Source organism: Myotis lucifugus, unplaced genomic scaffold (genome assembly GCF_000147115.1).
Source record: "Myotis lucifugus unplaced genomic scaffold, Myoluc2.0 scaffold_0, whole genome shotgun sequence".
NCBI lineage: Eukaryota > Metazoa > Chordata > Mammalia > Chiroptera > Vespertilionidae > Myotis > Myotis lucifugus.
Genome location: NW_005871048.1, coordinates 59459926 through 59474074, shown reverse-complemented (window position 1 = coordinate 59474074; position 14149 = coordinate 59459926). Strand labels below are relative to the sequence as shown.

Here is a 14149-nt window from a genome sequence, read left to right as displayed (position 1 = left end):
CAAAGGTTAACTAAATAGCTCAATAACTTGTAACCATTACATGATAGAGGCTAACTAAAATCTAGACACATTGGCTCAAAATTCTCTTTGTGACATTACCCTGTTTTAGAATACAATCCGATTTCCTTAAGCACACATGATACTCGGGGTGTTTACTGAACCACATTGAAAAAAAGAAACAGATGGAAAGTTACAGCGATAATTAGTCAAGGCGTTAGTCCCTTAATTACCAACAATCAAATTTCCTAAACCACTCATTAATTTTCCAGTGTTTGATCTTAGTATTTGGACTCTAATACTGATTTGAATTTGAGACTGAGAGAGAATTTGGTAATCAGATAGGAAAGTGAGAGCCCTTGTGATGGCTTGGGATGGGAGCAAAGGGAAAACTAGTTAGTACAGATCAGATTTAGGTTAAACAGTTACAATGATCATTTGTTGAACTCATAGTAAGTAAATGTGACTATATCAGTTTGCTAGGGCTACCATCAAAGATACCATTGCCTGGGTGGATTAAATAACAGAAATGTATTTTCTCACAGTTCTGGAGGTTAGAAGCCAGAGGGCAAGGTGTCTACAGGTTTCATTCTGAGGCCTGTCTCTTGGCTTGCAGTTGGACACTTTCTCCTTTTGTCTCCTGTGGATTTTCCTCTGTCTATATTGTCTGTGTCTTTATCCCCACTTCTTACAAGGACACCGTCATATTGATTGAGGCCCACCAAAAGGATTCAATTTTAACTTAATTACCTCCTTAAAGGCCCAATTTTCAAATACAGCCACATTCTGAGGGTACTGGGGTTCAGGGCTTCAACACATTAATTTGGGAGGACACAATTCAACTCATAACAGTCACTATGCTAAGTTCCATATTAAATACAAAGTTGAATAAGAATTTGTCTTCAAGAAGTTTCTGGACTTGTAGGGGAATTACTGTCTCAAACAAGAGTCATAGTTCCAAACCAGGTCATTCTATAGATGCCACATATTGTATTTCTACAACAAAATCTAGTGTTGCTCCTCTCTCACTTAAATACCTCACTTAGGTATCTTCGGTTTGCTCCCATCACTTAGAGGCAAAGTTCACACTCCACAGTACAAAATAAGGCCTTGGTTCATCATGCCCATCCTCTCTCAGTATGGTAGCATCATCGCCCATGGCACTTTCTCAGTCCCTGAATCTCTCAATCAACAGCCATCCACTAAAATTCTAACAATACCAAACATGTTCTTATTTTCCTTCTGTATAATGCTTTCTGCCTTCATCTGAACACCATTTTCTCTGCCTTGGAATGCCTTTTTTCCATTTCCCAATGTGAGGAAAGCTGATAGCTGTTCTCCACAGTTGTAATTCTTTTTTATTTTTCAGACTATATTTACCAGCTTTTTTTCAATTACATGTATTCACATCATTGATTCTGGCCATGCAAACGGGAATACAAGTGATATGAGTGATTTCTGAATCAAGACTTTTAAAGCAAATAGTTTGTCCTCTTCTGCAGTCGAATGCAGGCACGGGGACTTGAGGGGTGCACTGGTTTACCCGGGGAGAAGTGTCACCTACTGAGCTGGGATGACCTACAAATGTGAAAGGAAAGAATACTCCATAGAGTTTGGGATATATATAAATTCATAATATCTGCATATGTATGTGTGTATATATATATACATATATATATATATATATATATATATATATGTATATATATATATACATACATATATATATTCATTTTAGCTGACCAACCAAGCAACATATCCAACTACTGACTTATTTTTTAATTGTTGACACTATTACAAATGTCCCCCATCCACCCCCAAATCTTGTTTGCATTAAATGACCAGCTCAAACATTATTTTCCTTGTAATGTGGGACCACTCATAAAAAATACAAGGAAGAAACTCTATTATTCTATATACTCTGAAGTCAGTCACCTTACTCATACATAAGAACAGTAATTAGCCAAATTATTTATCTATTAACTTTCTTAGAACATGAAATAATTACTAATAATTTCTCTGTGGTATAAAACAAATTGTATTATTAATATTTTTCTAAATTATATAATATATTTTAAAGAAAGATATTACCCTACTAAATTAAATCACATTTAGTAATTATGAATTAATTCTTTTTAGACTCTTAGCAGGTAGCTATGGGGATTACAAAATTCTATAAAATGCCAGACAATATAGTCTCCATATTAAATAAAGCTAACTGCATTTCCATCATATTTATCTCAAATATTTCACTTGGTTCTTTTCTTTTTCTTAAGAAATTTGCTACTACAATGTCCTGAGGTAGGACACACAAACTTGTAAACTCTCTGTTCATCTAGCAATTTGTTAGCAATGGGCTAAATATAGATTTTTTATCATCTAGGAATATATGTTTTGTGTGTGTGTGTGTGTGTGTGTGTGTGTGTGTATTCTGTATTTAGGCTGATGCTTTATTCATATCATTATTGCATTAGAGTTCAATAAAATTATTTTAAATTCAAAATTAAGTATTCCTTATATAATAATACTTTGTTATGAATTACTGTAGAATACAGCCACCTCATTTAGTGACATAATTTTGGAGATATTTTATCCCTCAGTTTTTTTATATGAAATCCTTAGAAACCAACAAAGAAAAACAAACCAAAATAAGCCTCAGCATGTATTAGTTCTAAAATATAATCTTAAGAATAAATGAATCTCCAATTATGGAAATCCCGTAAGTTTTTATATTGTGGTTACCTAGTGTCAACGATTGTTCTATCTGACTAGTAAAAAAGAATCATGTCTATATGTTATGAAAAGTGACTCTCTCATCTGTTACAAATATAGCAGTAAGAGTTATGACTCAGTAAGAATCAGATGGCCTACTCAAATTTGGATAATTGGTGATAAATTTCATAAAAGAACTATTTACAAAAGTGTAAGGAAGAGTATCATAGTATCCTTGAACTAATAATAAGTGAGCTTTTACCATTCTAACTGCATACTTGGAGCAGAAATAGTTACTGGGGCCAAGAAAGTAGATTTGGATTTAGAGATGGATAATTGCAAGGAGTAGTCACCTTCTGTTATGGGACATGGCTAGTAGTGACTTGGATGGGAAAAAATTCCAGGCAATAAAAAATATGTCAACCTCATTTTCCTCCCTCCTTCTGATCTTTTGGAGTTTCTGAGTGGCCAAACCTAATTTTAAATAAAAGGAAGAGATATGGAGACTTCCAAGGGCATATAATAGAGAAGTGAGGAAAATGGCGAATCTGGAAGGGTACGTGGAAAATGTACAAAACAGAAGTCAGCAAAAGAAAGCAACCTTCAAAACTCCATAATTATACTTTACTTACTACTTCAAGGAAACGTTCCAAGTTAAAAAGACGATTAAACAAGTTTCACGTCAAGCCATATAAAATTGCCGATAACCAACAATTTTGACTTGCATAGGAGATAATTTCAGGTTACATAAAATGATATTTATTACATACTTTCTATAAGCTGAGCACTGTTATCAGACCTTTACATGCTTCCAGTTATTAATGTCCCCCAAATGCCAAGAGTCTGGTCCTGATAGGATCCCAATTTACAGATGAGAAAGGACACAACTAAGCTAAATAACTCACTCATGGCTACGCAGGTACCACTTGCAAATTAATTAACCCTACCTTTTAGTATATTTCCTAAGAGTGGATACCGTCACAATAATCACAGTGATAGTCATAATTTTTATGAATGCTTATTATGTGCCTGACACAGCTCAAGGTTTTTGTTTGCATTAATTAAAATAATTTCATGCAAAATTTGAATGTAATCTATTTGTAACTGTTTTTTTTCTTATACCAGATAATACGCAGTTAATACTGCAAAATGTTGGTGCATATGTATTACATATGGTGATGTTCAATTTTTTTATATTTCAAATAATTAATAATACAAACACCCATTAAATTCTAACCAGATTTACCAAATTTGGTACTTGGGCATTTAATTTTTTTAATAGATTGATTGTTTTGAGAGAGAAGGAAGAGAGAGAAACAGAGTTTGTGAGAGAGAGATCGATTGAGTCTTATATATGCCTTGACCAAGGATTGAACTCACAACCTTGGAATATCAGGATGACGTTCTAAGGACCTGAGCTATTTAACTGAGCACATAAATTCTTACTGTCACTAATAGTTTCTTTTAAAATTAAATTTATTTAATGACATTGATTAATAAAATCATATAGGTTCCAAGTGTATAATTCTATGATACATCATCTGTATATTGTGTTGTGTGCCCACCACTCAAAGTCATATCTTCTGTCACAATATATTTGACCCCCTTCATTTCCAGTTTAAAATACAGACATTTAGGAGCCAGTTTCCCCATTCTCTCTGGGTTAAAATGAATGCCTTGGGACTCTAAGTATTTCCGAAGGTCACTGGGGGATCAGCATGACCACCACCTGCTCTCTGTGGCCCCTGCTACATTTTGCAGTTAGGCTTAGCTTGGGGTGTTTGACAGGCATGCCTTGACACATTTGCACCATGTCTCACCATGGCATTCTGGTATGAGATTTATGTATGTTGCATTGTTCTCTTCCTGATTATAGCTCAGAAGTTATTTACTTCCTTTTGTCATCTTGCAAAGATTTGCTTTCATTTCCCAGTATCTCCATATCTATCCCTCTAGATATCTTCTCTAGCTTCAGCTACGTTAAAATCTAGTTGTCATGAAAGTCTAGTGCCATATGGGATGGAGAGGATCTCTAGAAAGATCTAATCTTCTGAGGCGATGTACTGAGATTCCCCAAACCTGTTTAAAGCTATCACTCCTGTGGTTCATCTTTGGATAGAAGCAGGTGAAGACAGACGTTCAGGCTTCTTCTCTTACCCTGATGCTGTTCTTGTGCTTTCCAAACCTTTCTTCCTGTTTGCTGGATAATATCTTGTTTAATTTTGGGTGAAAGGAATGATATTAACTATAGTACATGATTATTCATTCTATGTCTACCTTTATGCTCAGACCTCTAAATTCCATTCTTTAAATTTAATTCTAGATTTTGCAATTCAGCATTTGCAAATCAATTAACCTTGGCTTTTAGAGTATTTCCCAAGAGTGAATATTAACAATCATAATAATAGTCACCAATTTTTGTGAATGCTTACTGTCTGTCACTGTTCAAGGGTCACATTTGCATTCGTGGATATTCAAAGTAATATTGCGCTTAATATATTATTATAATCCTATTGTCTTGCAATCTTAGGAGTTTTCCTGGTGGTCTGACACTGGGCCCTATACATAAAAGATAAGGAGAGGTGGGAAAAAGAGGCAGGCTACTCTAGATTGGTAAGTAGCAGGTTTAATACACAAGAGAACTTACAACAAACAAGGTTTTGTTGAGGGTCCACAGAATAGATCTCTGCATTACCCTTTCAGAATCTTCATTGTTTATATAAAGGCCTTAATTGGGTTCAGTCACATATACCATCCAGAAAGTCTCAATAACACATTGTTGTCTTAAGGCTTTAGCTCCAACTATAAGACCATTGGGCAGAATGTACATTTCAAGGATAGGGAGTGGTGAGGAGCCTCTTATTGCCTGACTCCAGTTTTCAGGTCAACTGGTGGTCATATCCTCTCAATGACCTCTTCCAGCAAATTCATATTGCACAGAAAAAACATGAGAAAGGATGGCAAGTGACTTGTATTAGTAAAATAATATAATCAAAATTTGAACTAAGTATTCTTAGAGAAGGGGGAGCACCAGGTGGATTTTAAAATTGTTGCTGGACAAAGAAGATAGAGGGAAATAATCAGAAAGCAACCCTGGTAGACAAAGAACAGGCTTTGGGTAAATATAAAACCCCTAGACAAGTGAGCCTTAGTGGCAACCCGTTATTGGAACCCCTCCTCATGCAGGGATTTTGTATCTACTTATAATAAACTAGAGGCCCAGTGCACGAATTTGTGTACCAGTGGGGTCCCTTAGCCTGGCCTGTGGGATCAGGCCAAAACCCACTCTCTGACATCTCCTGAGGGGTCCCAGATTGCAAGAAGGTGCAGGCCAGGCCAAGGGACCCCACCGGTGCACAATTGGGGACAGGGAGAGATACAGGAGGTTGACCAGCCAGGGAGGGACCAGGGGAGGGCTCCAGGGTATGCCTGGCCCATCTTGCTCAGTCCCGATCAACCAGACCCCAGCAGCAAGCTAACCTACAGCTCAGAGCATCTGCCCCCTGGTGGTCAGTTCACATCATAGCAAACGGTTGAGCAGCCTTAGCATAGCATTAGCATATTATGCTTTGATTGGTTGAATGGCCGACCAGTCCACCAGACACTTAGCATATTAGGCTTTTATTATATAGGATTTTCATGTTTTCTGGTCTGCAAATTTTATTCTTCAAGCTTGTGAGACAGGATCCAAGAAGAATATCGGTTGGCCATTTGGGTATCAATATGACTACTTTCCAGGTCACAAATATGTTGTGGAACACATTATATAGCAAACAGAACAAAACAAAAACCTGGTTACATGAAGAATACCAACTAGAGGACAAACTGGTAGAGGAGGAGAACAAACATGAGTAAAACTACACAAGCAAGGGGAAGGTTGGATAGCATAAGCCTCTGTTGCAAACACCATGCCTTTTTCCAGAACTGTTTGGATGTATACAAATCAGGAGCATTTTTGTAGTATTGAATCCAGTCCAAGTTGCGTTTTGCCTTAACTTGCCATAGAGAATCCTAACTGATGAGCTTGAAACAGAAGAATGCCAAGTTTATGAGGAAAAACAGTATCCAACAGACCAACTAGACATTAGCAAACCACAGGGAAAAGAAACAGAGCCAAATTTGCATGTGAGTGTAAATGAATTGCCTAGTGCCTTCTCTGTGATTTGATCACAGTGCAAACATTTTTGCAAATGAGTGGTAGTTGTGTTCAAAGACATGCATGCTGATGGATAGAATGTTTGTTAGTGGAAGTGTGTGCAACATAATCAGTGAGGGACAATAAGTAGACAATCATGTGTTCCTTTGAAACAGTAAGGTTCAGTTCATTGAGGATTTTTACCAAACCATCTGCTATGTCTTTGTGTTTTATTTTCTTTAATGTGATTATAAAAGATGCAAAGGGGCTAAATAAAAAATGGGTGGTTTATGGAAAAGTGAAAAAAGATGAAAAAGTCATGATGAAAATGCAGTCACTCAGCAGAGAATAGACATATAGGCCGATGATGGTAATGAGAATATATTGCATTCATTTAAAGTCCTTGTGGGACATCCATGTGCCAAATTTTGATGGACAGTAATAAGGGTGCTTTATGATTCCAGGTAAGAGGAGACATATCTAAAGATGGTCAACATTCAGAAGACTGTTGAAACAGGATGGATGATTGAGAAAATCTATGGAAAGTGAGAAGGAGCAAAGAAGAGTGCTGGTAATAAAACATTGAAAAATAACTACATTGAACTTTAAAATGAAGAAGTAAAACCTTTATAGAGAATAAAGACGGAGAGAGAGAGAGAAAAGAAAAGCTAGTAAACTCAGACAAGAAAGTCAGGTGTCAAATATTCTAAAGAATATAAGTGAAGTGAGAGTGGGAGAGAAGACAGTGGGTTTGTTAATTAGTTGGATGTTGGTGAACATTTGACAGCAGCTTCAATCCAGTGGTAAATAAGTAGTGCAATCTTAGATGTGCAAATAACAATGAGAAAATAGACCCAAAATGGTACTGAGTGCAATTATGCTTTCCAAAAGTCTGTGAAGGGACAAGATGATATAAACTAGCTCAGACAGTGAAAATGGGACCACATTTCACAGAAATAAGTTAAACCCAAAGGAGATACTTATAGGCATAAAGGGAAGAAACAGTGAAGGGAAGACAGAAGATAAAGAAGGGTCAATCAGTGCAATCTGGAGATGGGACAGGATTGCAATAAGAATTCAGAAGAAAGCAGAACAGCTGCTGATCATAACAGCATAATCAACATCCGGAGTGTCATTTGAAAACCACCACCACCAAAAACAACAAAATTAGTCTTATGTTCCCTTTTCTTTTCCTTATGGAAGATTGCAACTATAGGTAATAATACAGAAATATTTTATTTTTGAATATTGTATTAGCACAGACTTCTGTTTAAAAAATTAAACTCAAATTTAAAATGTAAATGACATCTCTATAATGTCATTTTAAAAATTTATATAAAACTTGTCTTAATTATGAATAAAGCAATAAATCATTGCATTAATTAGTGTGATTTCTAGAAATAGTTTTACAGACTCTTACAACTAAATAAAATATTGTGAAGGGCTCTGTCATTACTTTAATTTTAATAAACATTTTAACATTGTTCTCCAAACCCACATGCCAAATTATGGATATTTTTATGTTTATGCAATCTGAGAAAACATACAGTTATTTTGATCATTAATTATTTTTCTCTGAGAAATTATTATAAAGTTTTTAATGTCTTGAATCAAATTTTAATTCCAATGTTGCTTTCATGTAAATTCAAATACTGTCTTTACAAGTCTCTAAACTACAATAAAATGCAGAATACAATGAACTTGAGGAATTAAAGCTTGAATCAATAATTTGAAATACCAATTGTTAATTAAGGTGACAAACCGTGCAGGCCAGGTGATTTACTATTTTACTAGGCACTTTTAATTTTAAATCTGTAATTGTGGTTCCACATCTGCTAATAAAGATATGAGAAAGCAGTGGTTTCAGTCACACTTACAGGGGTGTTAAATCATGGCCCTTGAGAGGTCTGATGTTCTGGCTTCTAATATACGTCAGTATTGATCGTCTTGAAGGCAAGGCAGCTTTCCCATTTTCTAATCATGCTTAGAAATCTATAAACATTTAAATATCTTCTAAATTAGGCACTATTGGTTTCCTTGGCATTTTCACTCTCAATGACTAATGAATGTCAAGAATAGGGAGATCATTTCCAGGTAATTACTGAAAGTAAACTGATTTATTAGGCCATAAATTATAATACAGAAATGGAATGGGCAGTACATGATTCTACCATTCTAAGAGTTTAGGAAGTTCTTTATCAGAAAATCAATAAAACCTTGCAGACCTGCAGTGCTATTTGAATCTGAGTTCTCTGTCGCTATATAAATAATGTATTAGATATCATAAAGTTATATCTCAGATAATGTTTAGAGCCAACAAATAATTTTACATAGTTTCGAATAAATACATACAGGCTAGGGGTTAATAATTAGAATACACTTCAAAATTTTATTGTTCCTCCAATCACTAAAATCGCCTTTGTAATAAGCTCTTAAAGAGTATGAGTAACAGCCACATTCTACTTTTCTCTAGTCCTAGCTTTACACAGGCAATCTGGTTATTATAAGTTATCTTTTTCCTACAGGTAGCAATGCATCATCAATCACTCTAATCTTAATCGAATTATTTTCCTGGATTACATCCCAGGTGAGGCATGGAGTTTTAATTTTTTAGGGGAATGTGCATCTTTGCTCTTTCATCATCTCTGTCCTCATAGGCAGATGATGAAACAGACTTATTATTTTAACAAATTTGAAATCTTACTGAGAAGTTGTGAAGAGGGATGTTTTCTACTTTCTTAACTCTCATAAAATAATCAGTAAACTTCTTAATAAATATTCTGAAATGACGGTTGGTAAATTAAGGTAATTTTGTCTTGTTGCAAGAAAAAGAGAGTGTTAACATGAAATGGAAAATGTAAGAATTATAAATAGCCTGCCAAGCCAGCATAGCCACCAGGATGTATATATGTATTTTTTAAGAACACAATATTTTCACTTTTCCTCAACTTTTTTTTTCTTCCATCAAAACCAAGCTAATTCCATGGTCAATTGTTTTAGTGACTCCCTTGTATATATTAACTACAACACTCTTCAGTAATTTTGATATACAGCTTGGTTATACCCTAATCCTAGTTAGATAACTCTGCTAATTCAGTCCTGAATCTAAGCAGTGACATAACTCAAGAAAAATACATAACCATGCTACCTGATCTCATTTTAAATTCTCTCTAGACCTTAAAGAAAATTCATTTTTTATATTTTTCCTGCTCCTTTAAGTGACTATTCTGCATCTTTCCTGCTCTTTACAAATGCTTTTCATCTCCCCTCTCAGACTCACATTTAGCTGATGAACTGGCTTCTGAATTCGCTAAGAAACGAAGTCCAATCACCTGTCCTCACGTCTATGTATCTATTAACATTTATGTTCAGCCTTCACTCCTGTTAGTTTGTCAAAGGCCAATCTCTCCACTAATGTACTGTTGCTAAACCCACTCACCAAGGTTGGTCTCTATATAATATGCTTATACACAGAAAAAGACTCCTTTTCCTGTGAGTGGATTCAGCCCTCTGGTGAGGGTATAATTATGACAATAAGTACAAATTAAATAACAGTATCCACTTGCCCACTGGACTCAGTGACTCTATGAACTACACATCTCTAAGAAGGGGCCCTGTCTCTCTTTAATATACAAATATAATGCAGTATGGAGAACCAAGTTTTACATGTTACTCTTACTATCTTCACTATCTTTTTTTAAAAAAAATATTTTAATTGATTTTAGAGAGGAAGGGAGAAGGAGAGAGACACAGAAACATCACTGATGAGAGAGAATCATTAATTGGCTGCCTCCTGCATGCTCCCTACTTGGGGATTGAGCCCACAACATGGGCATGTGCCCTTAACCAGAATTAAACTCGGGACCCTTCAGTCCATGGGCCAGCACTCTATCCACTGAGCCAAATCAGCTAGGCAGCAACACCATTCTTATTTTAAGTAATGTAAATGGTATTTTTAAATTAGTAATAATATATATTTAACATGTACTATATTATAGACATTGTAATCAGCATATGTTAATCCATGTAAGCCACACAATAATTCATACTAGTTATCAGAAGGCATTAATATTACAATTTTACAGTAAAGTAGCCATTAAAGCATTAAATAACTTTGTCAGAGTTCTGTATATGATGAGTTGTAAAGAAGAGATTCAAACATAAGACTATCTAATGCCACAGAGTCTCTATGTTCTTAACATTTTGTTAGACCTAACACAACTGTATTGAAGTTATTTATTGAAAAAAACCCAGTCACTCATGTTCAATAAATCAAAAAATTGTTAACATTTCAATGTATGTCTTTCCAAATTTATGTTTGACTACATAATTTATAATATGGTGATAATACATATTATTTTGTGACAAGTCTTTATACTTAATTGAATATTTTCAATTCAAACTGATTAGATATTTCTCTTATATTTTTATGTCATTCCATTGTATGAATGTGTGATAGGGTCAATAATTTCCTGTTTTTGACAACTTTTTTTTACTATAAGTATTATGATTAATAATTTTCTTGTACTTACAACTTTGTTCACTTGCATTTCTTATCATGTTATTGGAATAACTCACTCTATTAAAATTATTTCATCAGTTCATGCATGTTTCTATAGCTTTCTAAATAAATTCCTAAAGTGTTACCTGAAATGTATTACCAGTTTAAACAACAGTATATGACTTCTTACTCTATGTATTTATGTAATACAAAACTACATATTATTATTTGCTTTGTGGAGTTGTGCTTATTTCTGCTTGGTAATAGAATCACAATATCAGATCAAAAGTGAGAGAAAATATCATCATAAGATTATATGCCATCTATGGGATTTTGTGCTTTTTGAAATGTGCTATTTCTTCTTTTCTCCTATCTGCCTCAAACTTTGCCTTATTGATTTGTAAATGCGGCTTAACAGTGAGAATATTATCTTTTTACTTGATACATAATTTGTGAATCTTATTATCCTGTAAGTTTGTAAAAACACCATGGTGCTTTTACTTTCATCTATGTTGTTTTGTAAACTGGAGAATTTTATGTGGCCATATATTTTGTTGTCTTATTTTTATGCCTAGAAAGATATTCTTAATTGTAAAACAAGATTGAAAGATTATATCATTCTAGTATTCTTATGAATTTTGCTTTTATTTCTCCAATCTAACTGGAATTTCTTTACCAGGCACTGACATTTTGGTTCTAAGTAGGTCTAATAGTGCTTCCAGATCCAATCATTAATAATTTTTACCCCCAGTAGGAATTCCAATCATGTTTTCTGACCTGACACCCTCCTCTTGCTTACTAATTATTTGGAGATTTAGTTCTCTTTGCCTTTCTGAGAGGGATGGCACCATGGCAGCTTGCACTTGGCCTATGCTGGCTAATCAGGTCTCACTCCTGGAATTTAGGAATTGGCTCTTGGATATTGAGTCAACTTACTAAATGTTAGCCAAGGAAATCATAGGGCTGGGGAAACCATCTTTTACATGAAGTTGACCTACAGAGAATGAAAGAAACATAAATAATGCCTACAAAGAAGTGGTGATGGATTTCACGTCTCAAGGAGAGAGAGCAAATGAGGGAAAGCACCTGCGAGGGCTCCTTTGGATGTTCGGGACGTTTGCCATTTGTTGGGAGGAAGGCAGCGTGTTTGCAGAGAGGCGGATGTTGATATTCAGTGGTAAAGAGATGGGCCGCACTACATGCCGTCTACTAGGTTTTGGCAAACTATTGAATCCCTTCTGTGCTCACTTCAGTATCTCAGAAGCTGGAAAGCTAAACACCGCCTTGCATGCAGATTCTGGTCCTAGAATTCTAGATAAGATGTGGCGGTTTTTGTGCATGACATGCACGGACAGGGAAACTGCTCTGATGGAAAAGGGGGAAAGACGCTCTTCCTGGCAGGTTGTGTCCGAGGCCCAGGCTGCACACTTTCCCCGGAGGTTTCTGTTTCCGACACTGAATCTGGATTGATATAAATATTTTTAACTATGTATTAGTATGTATATCAATAGGTTTAAAAATTTTCCTCTTTTTCAAGGAGAAATATTGGCATCATAGGTCTAGTTAAATAACATTTTTATAGGTGATAAGAAATATAATTGCTATTGATACATAAACAGATATCATTAATATGGATATGAATATAGATAAGAGTATGGACATAGATAAAGTGATAGTTATAGATAGTTGTACTCTCTCACTGGTCATAAAATATAAGATTTCAGCATTTGAAAGTCTAGAGCATCCTAATATCAGTATATAGTTACAGTATATCAAAAGGCTTATTTTATTTCAAAATGTGGAAATAAATATCCTAAGGAAACATTTATAATGCGTTTATTATTTAACTCCCAATTATGCATTATGTAGTATGACCATGAAATTATGGATTATATATCCACATATGTACAATTTTTTAGGAAGTCATTACACAATTTCCTAAATCACATGACAATGTTCCAGATAATATTCCATGACAATATTTTAGAATTTGATGACATAAAGCTGAATAAAACATCTTTAATTTTCATGGATTTCTTTAACCTCATTTCAAGATTCTAATGTCAAACTTAAACTTGAGACGTTGTAGCAGTTTACTCAAGCTGTCCAGTGGACTTGGAGTTGCCTTTAGAAATGGCATATCTCTTGTGGGCTGATTGGCTGTCATTGCCATGGATGCCATTTCTTTTTCATATCTTGAACTTCTGAAAATGTCATATATTTTGTTTCAGAAAAAAGGATATTTTTATCCTTTTCAAATTTCAACATGTTAGTTTAATTTTAAAAGACATATCTAGAGTTATAAAACATTTTAATGGGATTCTACATGTTTGATAGTTATTAAAAATAACATGGTTTTAAAAAATATGTTTTTATTGATTTGAGAGAGAGAGGAAGAGAGAGGAATAGAGAAATGGAAGCATTGATGAGAGAGAAACTGATTAGCCATGTCCTGCATGTCCCCTACTGGGAAATATGTGGATTTATAAATACCTATGCATCACCTATAATTTTGAAGTTTATAATAGTATTTTAACCAGGTCTATATATACAGATATACAATGATACAGTTATGTTAAAAATGCTTTGCTTCAAGAAGGAGCAATTAAAAAAATTTTACGTATTATTTTATTATATACTAGGGGCCCAATGCACGAATTTGTGCACCTTGAAAGGAACTGTGGGTCGCAAGGCTGTGGTGGGCACAGGGGCGGGTCTCGGCCCATTTTCTGCTCCCCTGCCCAGCCCCTCCCGCCATGGCCCCTGGTTCCCTATTTGCCAGCAGCCCCATTCCTGCCTGTGCT

At 35.0% G+C, this 14149-nt stretch overlaps 1 pseudogene; it reads left to right on the top strand.

Moving 5' to 3' along the window:
• LOC102433710 overlaps nucleotides 1–6564 on the top strand; it is a 76249-nt pseudogene extending 69685 nt beyond the window's left edge.
• The last annotated feature ends 7585 nt before the right edge of the window (nucleotides 6565–14149 follow it).